The sequence below is a fragment of the Varroa jacobsoni genome, unplaced genomic scaffold (assembly GCF_002532875.2).
Source record: "Varroa jacobsoni isolate VJ856 unplaced genomic scaffold, vjacob_1.0 scaffold_321, whole genome shotgun sequence".
NCBI classification, from domain to species: domain Eukaryota; kingdom Metazoa; phylum Arthropoda; class Arachnida; order Mesostigmata; family Varroidae; genus Varroa; species Varroa jacobsoni.
This window is the reverse complement of record NW_019213223.1, coordinates 233032-245009: the sequence shown is the minus strand read 5'-3', so window position 1 is coordinate 245009 and position 11978 is coordinate 233032. Positions and strand designations below refer to the sequence as shown.

Genomic DNA, 11978 nt, shown 5'->3' with positions numbered 1-11978 from the left:
CAGGACGTACCAGCCCACTTCCGCAAAAGTCCGTCAACGAAGTCCGGTTACGGTACGGTACGGACTGTAAAGGAGTCTACCACTGTACCGTGTGCCCTGGGGCAAGGGTTCGTCCACTTTCTGACCAACTTCTCCTTTCGGCTGGACCAACCTTGAGCTCACTTCAGGGCCTTGGATATTTCGCATCGTGGCCATGTTATTCCGCTTGGCCAGAATCTGGATCGTCCCGATATCAAACTATCTGGATAAATCTAGTTCGAAACTTGGATCGCTTAGCTGAACATACGCAGAGATGCATCACGTCCCACAATTATATATGTTGTCCAGAGAGCCATTTGTTCACAATAGTCCTTTTGCAACCTCTGTGTAGCTGGCCAACGGCGAAACGGTCCGTCAAACAATCCGACAAATCTAGTTAAATTCCTACTTTTTTAAGGCATGATCAAGCAATCTCAGGTTTTTCACGGTTTAAAGTTTATTTTATATACCAAATGATAAAGTGCTTATGGTTTATCATTTTAAATAAGAAACTCGATGTCGATACGTAATGTGTGTGTTGAACATTTTAGAGGAACAAAGGTTTTGTCGACGCGCTTCATTTGTAGTACCGTTACCGCTCGACACAGATGTTAACCAAGCAACTTCTCTCGTTCTATATGAGTAAGTGTTTTCTCCTTCATTCCCATATTTCCGTTTGTGTTTGCCCCTGCGGATTCTTCCCTTAAGTGACAATTTCAAATCTTATATATATTAGAGACAATCCTCTTACATTAGTTATTTTCAAAAAAGAAAAATTTTCTTTACTTCACTCTGATCTTTGAAATAGTTAAAGACTGCAGAATAATCAAGCAATATGTTGACTCTGTGGCAGAGCGGCGAGGACGATGAGAAATAGAGGACCGGTTTACACATCGAATTGGCTTAATACACTTCGATCTGTAATATGCCGTACACGCGTCTGGACAATGAGCTGTGTAAGAAAGAGTTTTTCAGTCGAACTTTCATTTGTTTATGTCTCGAGGTGTCTTAGCCCATGTAGAGTGTAACCCAACGCACCCCCAAAGCTTGTTTAATCTAGTTAATTGACGTTAACGGAGAGGTAACCATCGCTTGCGAAGTTCTACGCAAATATTGAAAGCTTACGATAATAGTGTGCAGGTAAAATGAGGAATAGCATGACCAAAATATTCCAAATGCTGAATAAGGCCTAGCTAGTAGATAGTTGACTTCCTTGATATCTCTACGTTAGCATTAAGCGTGCCAATCATAGAATCGTTCATTAAACGGCACTAAAATGTATCTTTCCCATATTGTTAATGCTTAGAGAACACGTTTACCCATAACGGTAGCATAGTTCTGCTGTACACTAAATGTTTATAAATACTAGACATTATACAAGCAGGGAATCATTTAATGTTTGCCTGCCTGAAGCCGTTACTTCGATCGCATAATCTCTTTGCGCAGTGTCTGGGTTATGAGATGACGTGGGTGACCGTTAGATGGCTCAATTTTTATAATTAGCGATTTGGTACTTCTCTTAGTTAATTAATGCGAGAAGATCGTAGGTTAGCCGAAGTAGAGGTCACACGTGGTAGCACTTATTTCGCGGCACCAAGATCAGTAGAGGTGGCTTAAAATTGGGTACCAGAATTCTATCGCATTTAATCTGCATAGTCCTCCATAGCTGAAGTTATTCTTTAGAAGTTACGATATGGATACACATGCCAAACGTGTAATACCGGTGCAAAACAAAGAGGCGTTTAAAGTATTCATGTAGGTTTTGATAGACAATGTTTTAGAATATCTTATGTGGAACGACGGACAGCCCAACAAAATCTTCGCCTCATGCAGTGATCCCTTAAGGCGACGGCAGGTGCAAATGATGTATGATGAAGAACCTTCGACTTTTTCAAGTTGAGAGTAATAAAATATTGCTGATTTATTGTTTTTAGGTAGTGAACGATCTGCTGTGATGGTTACTAAGCTATAGAACATGCGATCATTCATACTCTTCACGGATATTTATTTTTAGATTCTGTCAATCATGCAGGAGATCAGGTGAAAAGAGGTTTGAGCTTTTTAATAAAATAGGTGGAGACTAATAGAATATCCTGCCATCTTGATATGGTTTATTGCTATCAAATTAAGTCTGCTATGACTATGTACCATGACTTCAAATATGTGAAACAAAGGACCTGCTCACTCAGAATTACAATAATCTCTTAGGCTACCAAAAGCATCGAGGGTACGCCTAACGTTATCGTCCTTACAACAACGCAAATACAATTTTTGCCTTAAAATCGTTTGCATTTATAAAAATAAATATTCTGCTTTCCTTTAGGAAAAATTTATTTAGGAATATATTTAGAAAAAAATTTAGGCATACTTTTTTCGAAAAACGTTAACAGGCCCAAGATTCGGATATACTGGGCATAACAAAAAATTGAATAAACGACAAACTGTTATGCAATCTGTTTGCTCATTGATAATTTGTAGTAAAAAAAATCATAATATCTACTTCGAACTAGTTTCACAGATGACTTGGCATGGCCTCATCACTTCGGTCTGAATCGTGTGTACTGACGCACTGTGCGCTCCGACCCCGTGTAAATTTCTACGCATCGATAATACCACCGCGTGGGGAAGAATATGCCAAAAAAAAAAAAAAAAAAAAGAAAAGTTCGTTTTTTATACGATGTTTGTCATCGAGTGCTTTTTCAGGTCCTTTGCACAGTCATGGCAGGGGATAAACTCGTCGCAGTCAGCTATACCAGACACTTCTAGCCCTTTCGGCCTGCAAGAGGAATCGGCAACGAATAGCTATGCTAGGAAAACGAGGTAATAATCGCATTTTTATTTAGGCCGGGACAAGAATGGGGCATCATTTGCCCTTGCGTCTGCTTTCTCGCATATCCCTTTATAGATTCTCGGTTAATATAAAAATGGTAAGGCTTGCCACCATGTGCAACTAATATCTTTAGCTAGCGACCAGCTTCTGTGGTCACAACAGTCTCCTGACCGTTGATGTGCTGTCTTTATTCCGTAACTGAATATCAGTCGCCTGTCGTTGTTAGCTCCACACAATCACACCACTTTTCCTGTCATTCACTGAACCTGCTATTATTCTATGCAAAAATAGTTTGAATAAAGCTTTAGACTTTGCAGGGGGTAATAACACAGCCAAGAGAACTACGAGTGATTTCTACCATAGTGATTTTAACGATGCCACTATTGGACTGGTCTTACGATCGCTATATACACACTTTCTCACACAAATGAAATACGTCATCCTTTAACTTTGTGTTTTTGATAAGTGTTTTTAACACTTGCGTCTTTTCAGAGAACAAGTTGGAAGAAAATAGGAATCTAAAAGATCTAGTACAGATATTCGTGCGCCGGTTCGATGTACGGCGGCGTCAGAGGCCACAGCGATAATGGGGGGTGCGTCCAGTATTAGCCGATAATTCTCGACCTTCATCAAGATAGTGTCGTCTGTATTCCCCCGTCGTATCCCCCTGCTGCTATCCCCACATCCTCTAGATTCCCTTTCGACGACTTCTCCTCTTCAAGCGTCTGGATATTGGAGCACTCTGCCAGGGTGGCCGTGGGCTGCGTCCGAAGAGATCGACCTCTTCGACCGAAGCAGGATAGATGTTGTACTGATTGTTAATTGAACAAACAGGATCCTGTGCAGAAATGGGGATAAACTCAGAGCCGATGACGTCTGGCTTGGCCTGCTTGGACGCAACGATCGAACCGACATCAGGATAATCATGGTGGTGGTCTTCAAGAGTTGCTGCCGGGAGAAACCTTGTTCGTCAGTGACTTCCACGATCGACGGCCTGAGAGAGCAGCCGTAGGCTAGGTTGTAGCAACGCTGGCCTGTAGCAGTAACGATAGACGAAGATCTTAAGTCACCGGAACAGGTGGGTCAGGAATCTTTTTGTGCCAGAGCGACAAGGAAGTACGGTCATACTGCGCGGTCAAGAGCGAACGAAAGGCAAGGGCGGACGGAGCAAAAAAGAGTGACGGACGAGTTCTGCTAATCGCTCCAACGTATCGCGGTAAGCCGCGCGCCACCAAGGTAGAGGTCGGTCGAGGTGGCAAGAATGAAAAAAGCTACATTTATTTATTTCTTATTTTAGAATCATTTATACATTTATTTAGAATTATTACGCGGAGAACGTGCTAGTGGCCTAATCTAAGCTATATGTTAGAAACGTTCGGTTGACAGAGTAATCGGTGACGGAAATATGATTGACCGAAATTACATCGCAGTATAGTCACATGTTTTGTTTGTTTGTAGATGTAAATGCATGGACTTATTGGCTAGCTGTAGCGGTACTTTGGAGGAGGGGGCAGTAAGTACAACAAAACAAGGATCAAAGACAAAAAAAGTAAGTAAACCTAAAATGCAACCAAATAACGAGTACTTAAACGAAGCTATGTCCTGAGTTTGATGTCAGAATATGGCATAATTTATTTTTATCCTTACATCCTTTACAACAAAATCGGGCACTGCGATGGGGAGCACATCTACCGTTGCAGTGATCTGTTAAAAAAAAAAAAAGAAAATTATCTGATTAGATTGTGCCTCTTCTACAAGCTATAAAAACGTAAACTATGTGTTGTCATAGAAACGTCAACGCTTTTATTCAATGTCATGTACGTTAGTTACTTCACAACGGGTTCACGCCGTACCCCAATTGTCTGCGTATATATAAAAGTAAGAAAAACTCTGGGACGCGGAAGGCAGCTCTTTCAAGAACAAGTTCGAAAAAGTGTCTTCGGAAGAGAAATGGCCTTAAGCTAAATTGTGTTCTTCCTTAAAGTTCACACCGTTCCTTTCATTTCATGGCGTTTCAAGGTGCTTTCTCTCCAACTGAACGTGAGGTGATGAGATCCACCGATCTTTCACGCACCATCTTTCAAAATAGGTTGCAACTTGCGGGGCGGCCCACAGCTGACAACTGTTCTAGATTTCTGTATACAGGTGTGTACATCAAAAACAATTGATATCCACTTGTGTTCACTTTTAAATTTACGCATGAACCCATTTCACTAAATCAAAAGCAATGTCCCAACGACCTGAATAGTTTTGGGGCCAAAGGCTTTCCCCATCTAATCCTAGCAACAAGCTTCATTCTGCTAACTTCTGTTATGCTTCTCTGGAATTCAGTTTCCATATAGGGTAATCTTCAGAAGCGAAGGCAGTTTTCCTCACAATTGGTGTTTAAGTGCTTGTCATGAAATAGGACTAAATAAATTATATATCAAGACGACAGCTAAAAGAAAGGGGTCGAGGTGAGCTACTGAAAAGCTACTTTTACTAGAAGTTGAAAACGCTGAACATAATATCATCTGCATGTCGACAAGACGCTATGGTTCCTTTTGACAAGATAAACACAAATCAACATTAACAAAAAAAAATTGCATTAATAACATGTCATTGGGAAATATATGTGATATAAGAGCTAGATATGTACAAGATAGCGCCATGTACGACGTTGTAGATTTTGTTGTCACCGTTTTCGTTTTGAAGGCGATATGAAATATATAGACAGTAATTACTGAACGTTGCAGGAGAAAGGTGTGCTTGTGCCGCAGCTCAAGTCCTAAAGAGTCACTTGATTCACCCCAAATACATACATACTGAAAAATGATTAATAGCACCACTGCTTGCCGTTTCGCTCATACATAGCATTGTCAGCCAAAGAGCAGGGCAAACATTCACTTGAATCGTAGATTTCAGACGCCCACCACTAATGGCCAAGGCACGGTTACGTACGTGGCACCTATATAGTTTACGAGACCAATTAATGTCTTGATCAGAGTCAGTCGAATCACACTCATTACCAAGGAATACCTCGAGCCTTGAAAATGACGAATATTATTATCAGAATAATAATGCTTGTGATGAAATTAGGTATGCACTTCGCTTTGAAGACTATCTTGAGCAGTGAAGAGAGTGGAATTATAATCTGGTGATAGCTAAATCTTCCCACTTCAACAGAACCATTGGATAGGCCATTTCAGTTACGAGTGACATAACAACAAGGAGTGATTACTTTGTGCGTGTTCGAGCGCTGAAAGCTCTTTTACACTTTATCGATCAGTCGGGGGAGCGTCGGACAAAAATAGCTGAATTGGCAAAATTAACTAATCAGAAACAGCTAGACAAATATATACTAGTTAACTAAATGCACAACTCCCAATGAGAAGCGACTGGTTTAGACGAGATCCAAAAATGTGTTCAAAAAAAAAAAGTTTGGCTGCTGTGGAAACCAGGCGACAATGCCCCCGCTTATATCGCATCAGATAGTCCCCTGTAACTGGAATAATGTGAGTACTAGTTTCGGTTACCCAAAACCGTACAGCGATAGAATAATATGTCCTACTGGCAGGCTTGATGTACGCAACGTGCAGTCGAATAAATACGACCTTTTTGGTCATAGCGAAAACGGCACGATACTTCCAGAGGTTCACGGCCATGACGCCTATGCTTTGTGGAAAAGTTGAGAGGTGACCGAAATTTTATTGTACTATCACTGGGTCTCGATGGTGGCTCATACCTGTTGTTACGTTGTTGCGATTTTATGAACCCTAAAATAGATATCTGTAATCGAAAATCTGACTTCGTATCTCGATATATCGATCGATCGATCTTGTATTAACGGCGCTCGTGTGCAAATCCTGATAAATATTCTTAATAAAATGATGTATCGTGGTACTGATTTGCTTCGTTTCATATTAAATTGACATCAATTTATGTGCGAATTTCGTCAGTCACGTTTGTATCGTCGTTTAGGGTATCCGCACCTCCCACCCTTTTCTCAAAAGACATTTCATAATACTTATGAAATACTAGTGTATTTGTATAGCTTCTCAGATAAATTCAGAGGAACGGTCGTTATAGAATTCGCAGAATCAAAAGCTCTTTAGTAGCATTTTTGATATCTAGACATTTTAAATGATAAACACATACTCTGGTTGGTGACTAGATTAAATATTTCGAGTTTTACACGCGGTGCTGCCATGGGGCGTCAATTTTTGGAATAAAGAAATTTATTATTAACACGAAGCTCTATGTTGGAGTATCGGATAAATAAATAAAATACCGAAGGATATCTTGGGTCTTATTACACTGATTTTCACAAAATGATGACCAATTTGCTAGAAACCTCTATTTTTATAGGTCTTGCCCATCAAAGCTATATATGAATGCATTGTTCTCAAAAAGCTGATAAAACCGCGTTACGCCCCAATTTCGATCTTGACATATAACTTTTTATGTGATTATTGCAGTGACAGCTTTGTACTATTCACAGTATTAGTGAAGTAACAGTATCAAAGAACTGCGAAAGGAAGGACGTTAATTACTTTCCTCTGGTTACTTGAACCCAAAACAGATGTTTCAAAAATACCAAGTTTGACTTGAAGCCCTTTACTCATAACGCTCCCCCATGTTCGTAGCCGATCACCAGTTGATCCGTAGTTGGATCGAATATATTTAAGTGGCATTCAGGTCAGCCGCTTAAGATCACTCTCAAAACAAAATGAGTCTGCTATCTCGTTATTCCTATAGATTTTGTTGGTTGACAGTTAGGTATAGCCTTGAACCATCAGCATGTTGTTATTTTCGTAGCTTATCGCTACGATAGCGACTTGCAGTGCCGTTCCATGCTAGTTTCAATAGGACAGACGTTGAAGACATCATGATTTTATGATTGCTGGCGGACGTACAACGAGGTGCCGAATAAAAAAACCTTTGAGTTTTAAGAAATCCGTTAAAATATTCTTGATTAAGCCAAGATAATTTCCTTCGTTACCTTGAGGTGTTACACTTGGTTTATTTACTACATAACAATTATCGTTACGACTGGGTATAAGGGTGTGCCACAGAACATATCTATACAGTCTCCTGAAGACCAAGCTCGCATAATTGCTGCAGGCCGTATCCTAGGAGTAAACTCAAGTTTAAATTCGATTGCCTTTTAAAAGAATAATTAAGAGGATTATAACTCCTGGAGGATTGAACATGGACCCCACGGTTGGAGTTCTGGTAGAACGATGAAGCTCTTTAAATAGATAGAGGCTTTTTATAGATTCTCAGGTTAGCGAATAGTACTACGGGCGTTCCGGCCTTTCAGTTCTCATTATGCACAGTAAGCCTCATCTTGCTAAAATTCTATGTACAGAGCGCTTTAGGAGCCAATCGGCTTTGAAAACAATGACAGAAGCCATTAGAGCTACGACTATTCCAGGTTAAATATCAAAAGATGGAAGACAAGTCCTTTAGACAAGTTTATGATTTTTCTCGCATCAGACTAACGCCACAACTCGATGTACGTTTACATGCACAAGTTATGAAGGTATTAATGCAAGACAACTGTATGGTCGGGACGCGTTTCCTTTGCCACGGTCTCTTCAATGTGGCGCATCCCGTTCTTGAAACCAATCTCTCCGCAGGAGCTTCGGGACTGCCTCTGCTTCAAATTTTCCCTGTTATCGGCACTACCTCAAACAGTACGAAATTCTTCCCATTCACCATCTGCCGGGAGTAAGCCGAAATCTTCAGGACTACTTTGGATTCAGTAGACTCGTTACTGAACTGCCCGAAACAGGAATTCTTGATCAACAAGATGGCGTCGATTTCCATCAGTGGATGCCTGACTGGATAATCCCGTTTATCGGATGGAGATCTGGTTTGCAACTAGTAGTATCTTATCTGCTAATAAATTCCCCAATGTTAAAAAACGGCTCGATATAAAGGTTATACGTGCTGCGAAAAATATACTTATCGATAATGACTCGCGTCAAGATGTAAAGGATGCGCTCTACGGATTACCCAGACAGAGAATAGATTTAAGAATGGTTTCAATTATCCAACCTTTGACCAGTCGTTGAAAGGTGCGATTAGCAAACACCAAGGCACAGCACATCTGCTTGTTGATTCGAAGTTCTCTAGTTATCCTACCGATCCTCAGACAGCCGTCAGTGCGGGCAAACAGATGGGGCATGTAATGCATTCAAAGCATAGGTGAAGAAGAACTCTTTTTCTGATGAGTATTTCGGATGTCTGGCGATCCATTAGCATCTTCCTGCGGAACGTATACTATAGAACAGGTCGACGACCCAATGGCAGTTCTTGATGGCCGAAACAAGGTATGCGGCCAAGAGCAAAGGGTTTACGTGTAGCCGACGCTTGGACAATGTCTGTAGTTACTGCAGATCATTTAAACGCGTCGGCTGTTTTGGTTGATAGGAAAGCTGGCCGTCTCCTTTTAAAGGGCCGCAGCGATGTACCTTATGAACCTGCTAATCATTCGATCTCGATAGATTTGTGAAGACTGATATGATGGCTGTTTATGCGATATTTAAAGCAGATCTACATTTCGTTATGCTACTATCTAGCATGCCAAAATGAGATCGTACTCGATAGTTACTTGTCTGGATTCACGGTTTACGTTTTCAAAAAAATGAAGCACAATATGCCATCTTGCACAAAGTATTTCATAAAGCCAATGCTTTTTGAAAATTAATGCTGCCTGGGAACGAAACTGGGCTCTTTATGTGGCATTAGCTACGAAAATATATTCTGTAACTTGTAATAACCTGCTGTCCGCTATAGACTACGAAATGCTCACACGGTTAAATTCTACCAGAGGTTAGATAAAGATAAAACAGCAGTAATAAACAATTTTCTACTCTTTGTTACAGATTTATTTAGTTTGTACCTTTCTTACATCCGACATGCTTCAGGAATGAATTAGATCGTATACTATACTTGCTATTGTAACTGAATGTATATGATCCTAGTCTTCATCAGATCATAAGCAAAAAGCACCAGTAATTCATATCATGGCTAGGTATCTGGGTTTCATTTGGCATCTGTCCGTATATACCATATATGCGATCTCAATCAAAACGCGATACCATCTATTGAGAAGAATATTTCAAGACTTTTAAATGCATGTTGACCCTCTAGGCTTTGGCCTCGATTACGTGGACTATGAATTTAGTGTTGGCCTGTAACTGAACTGTCGGCTAAGTTTTAAATGGAAACTAACTGGATAGAAAAGATTTGTTCACTTAAACTAGAACAAAAAAAAAAAAAAAAAGGGGCTATATTTCAAATATAGTCTCCTTTAAAATGAAACAGATGGAATAAAAAAAGAACAACTAACAAACTAACTAACCATAGGGGAAAAAAATGGAAGAAAAATAACGATAGAGGATTTATAAAATATATATAATTTACACATTTTCAGCGTTGAAACTTCAAGTTACTTCGTGTCACGCTGTCTTCTGTCACCTGCAGCTTAAGCTGCCCTGGCAAGCAAATGTTCGTTGTTACAATAGAATAGGTAGCATTAGACCGCTTATTTACTAACCGAAATGTTATGAAATTAGTCTATGTTCAAACCTGAATCTGAGCAGATCCTGCCGCAAAAAGACAAAAGGCCGATCATTAGGACAGGTCATGAATATACATTGCTCGGTCTCTTCTAATTAATAGTTAAGCATTCTAAATGTGGTATTGAAGCCTGTAAAAGGACTATGGAAACAGTGACTGACCTAGATCTAGATCGATTATCATATAGTGTCGTAAATTAAAAGCAAAGGACAAGTAGCTTGCCTTAATCCGTGTCTCAAGTCTACCTATGACAGAAGATTTTTAATCTTCTATCACATGCGTCTGCTAGCAAGGTACCGATGCTAGCGAATCGTGCAGCGGATAAGCATAGTCGGTTAGTTCTGCAGTATTTCCGTACCAATTTTAAATTAAAACAATTATCAAAATCGTTGAATCGTGCCGTGATGAAGAATGACTAATTTAAAATGACTTCCTTATCATGTCCGATACTGTACGACGCTTCTAATGGAATAGTATCTGAAAACACAGGATCGAAATTCTCAGCCTTAGCCCTAGAATGATACGAACAAGACTAGGCCTATGGCAATCTTCCTAATTGACTGGGGGAACCTTATGCGATACATCGATGTATTGCATAGATGTTTTATAATTTATATGCTATCTAGGTTATTGCTATATATTGTTTTCGTATTGTATAGTGCAAACTCGGGAAAGAGCATAGGTACATATTCATGCTGTTTTATAATGGATTCATTCCACGGCTTTCCTAGCTATTGAGTAGCTTTTAAAAGTATTTGGTGAGACAGACGGCAAATAGTTAACGGATTTTTCGACATATGGCTTAACCAACGAGCACATAGACTATTTTTTTTTTAGAGGTTTCGTTCATATTACGTTAAAGTGGGTTTAAAGGTTAACGCGTCGATACCTCTTCGCTATCGTAGCTTCAGTCAAATCCACCCGTGTTAGCTTAAGCATGTTCATTTCGAGGATCTACATAAATATATGACTTCATTATATTTAAAAGAGGCGTTGCTGGGTGCGGTTCAAGCTAAGAGCTAAGACTGTGCGTTCTTCAGCAGATCATCTTCACTCTAACAAATCGTGCACGATATTCCTTTCAAGACTGGCGATGTACCTCCGAAATCAAGCAAAACTCCAATGTCTGTAATCTTAGGACATTATATCCCTATACATAGCTAAATCGATACCGCCATATCTTACAAGACACGAATGCAGACTGCTCGAGGTAAAGTTCATATAACGGTTTCAGACTGTGGCCTGATTAGAGATTTTGCAATTAAGTAATTTTTCAATGAGAAAATACGAAGAGCGAAAAGGCTTGGAAACCCGAATATCACGCGCAGGATTTAAATTACAGCTTTAAAAGGGGTAAGGAACTCGGATAATAAACTTTTCAGCGGCGGATATCATATCTACTCTATCTATGTACTTTTAACGTACTTCTGTACTGTGAATCTCATCCGGCTGAGAATACTATATTTAAAGCTGTCCAAGAAGAAATCGTGCTCTGCTGATCGCTATTTGGGCTACTGCCATTTAATTTTTCTTTTCTTTTTTATGGAGACCACATGCATGG

At 39.9% G+C, this 11978-nt stretch overlaps 1 long non-coding RNA gene across 1 annotated transcript; it reads left to right on the top strand.

The window, feature by feature from the left end:
* Positions 1–10882, top strand: LOC111259326 (uncharacterized). Its single transcript, XR_002679579.2, has 8 exons — positions 1–107; positions 570–660; positions 872–974; positions 2529–2838; positions 3341–4064; positions 4307–4397; positions 4868–4993; positions 8470–10882. It is a non-coding gene; the product is annotated as an uncharacterized LOC111259326 (long non-coding RNA).
* The last annotated feature ends 1096 nt before the right edge of the window (positions 10883–11978 follow it).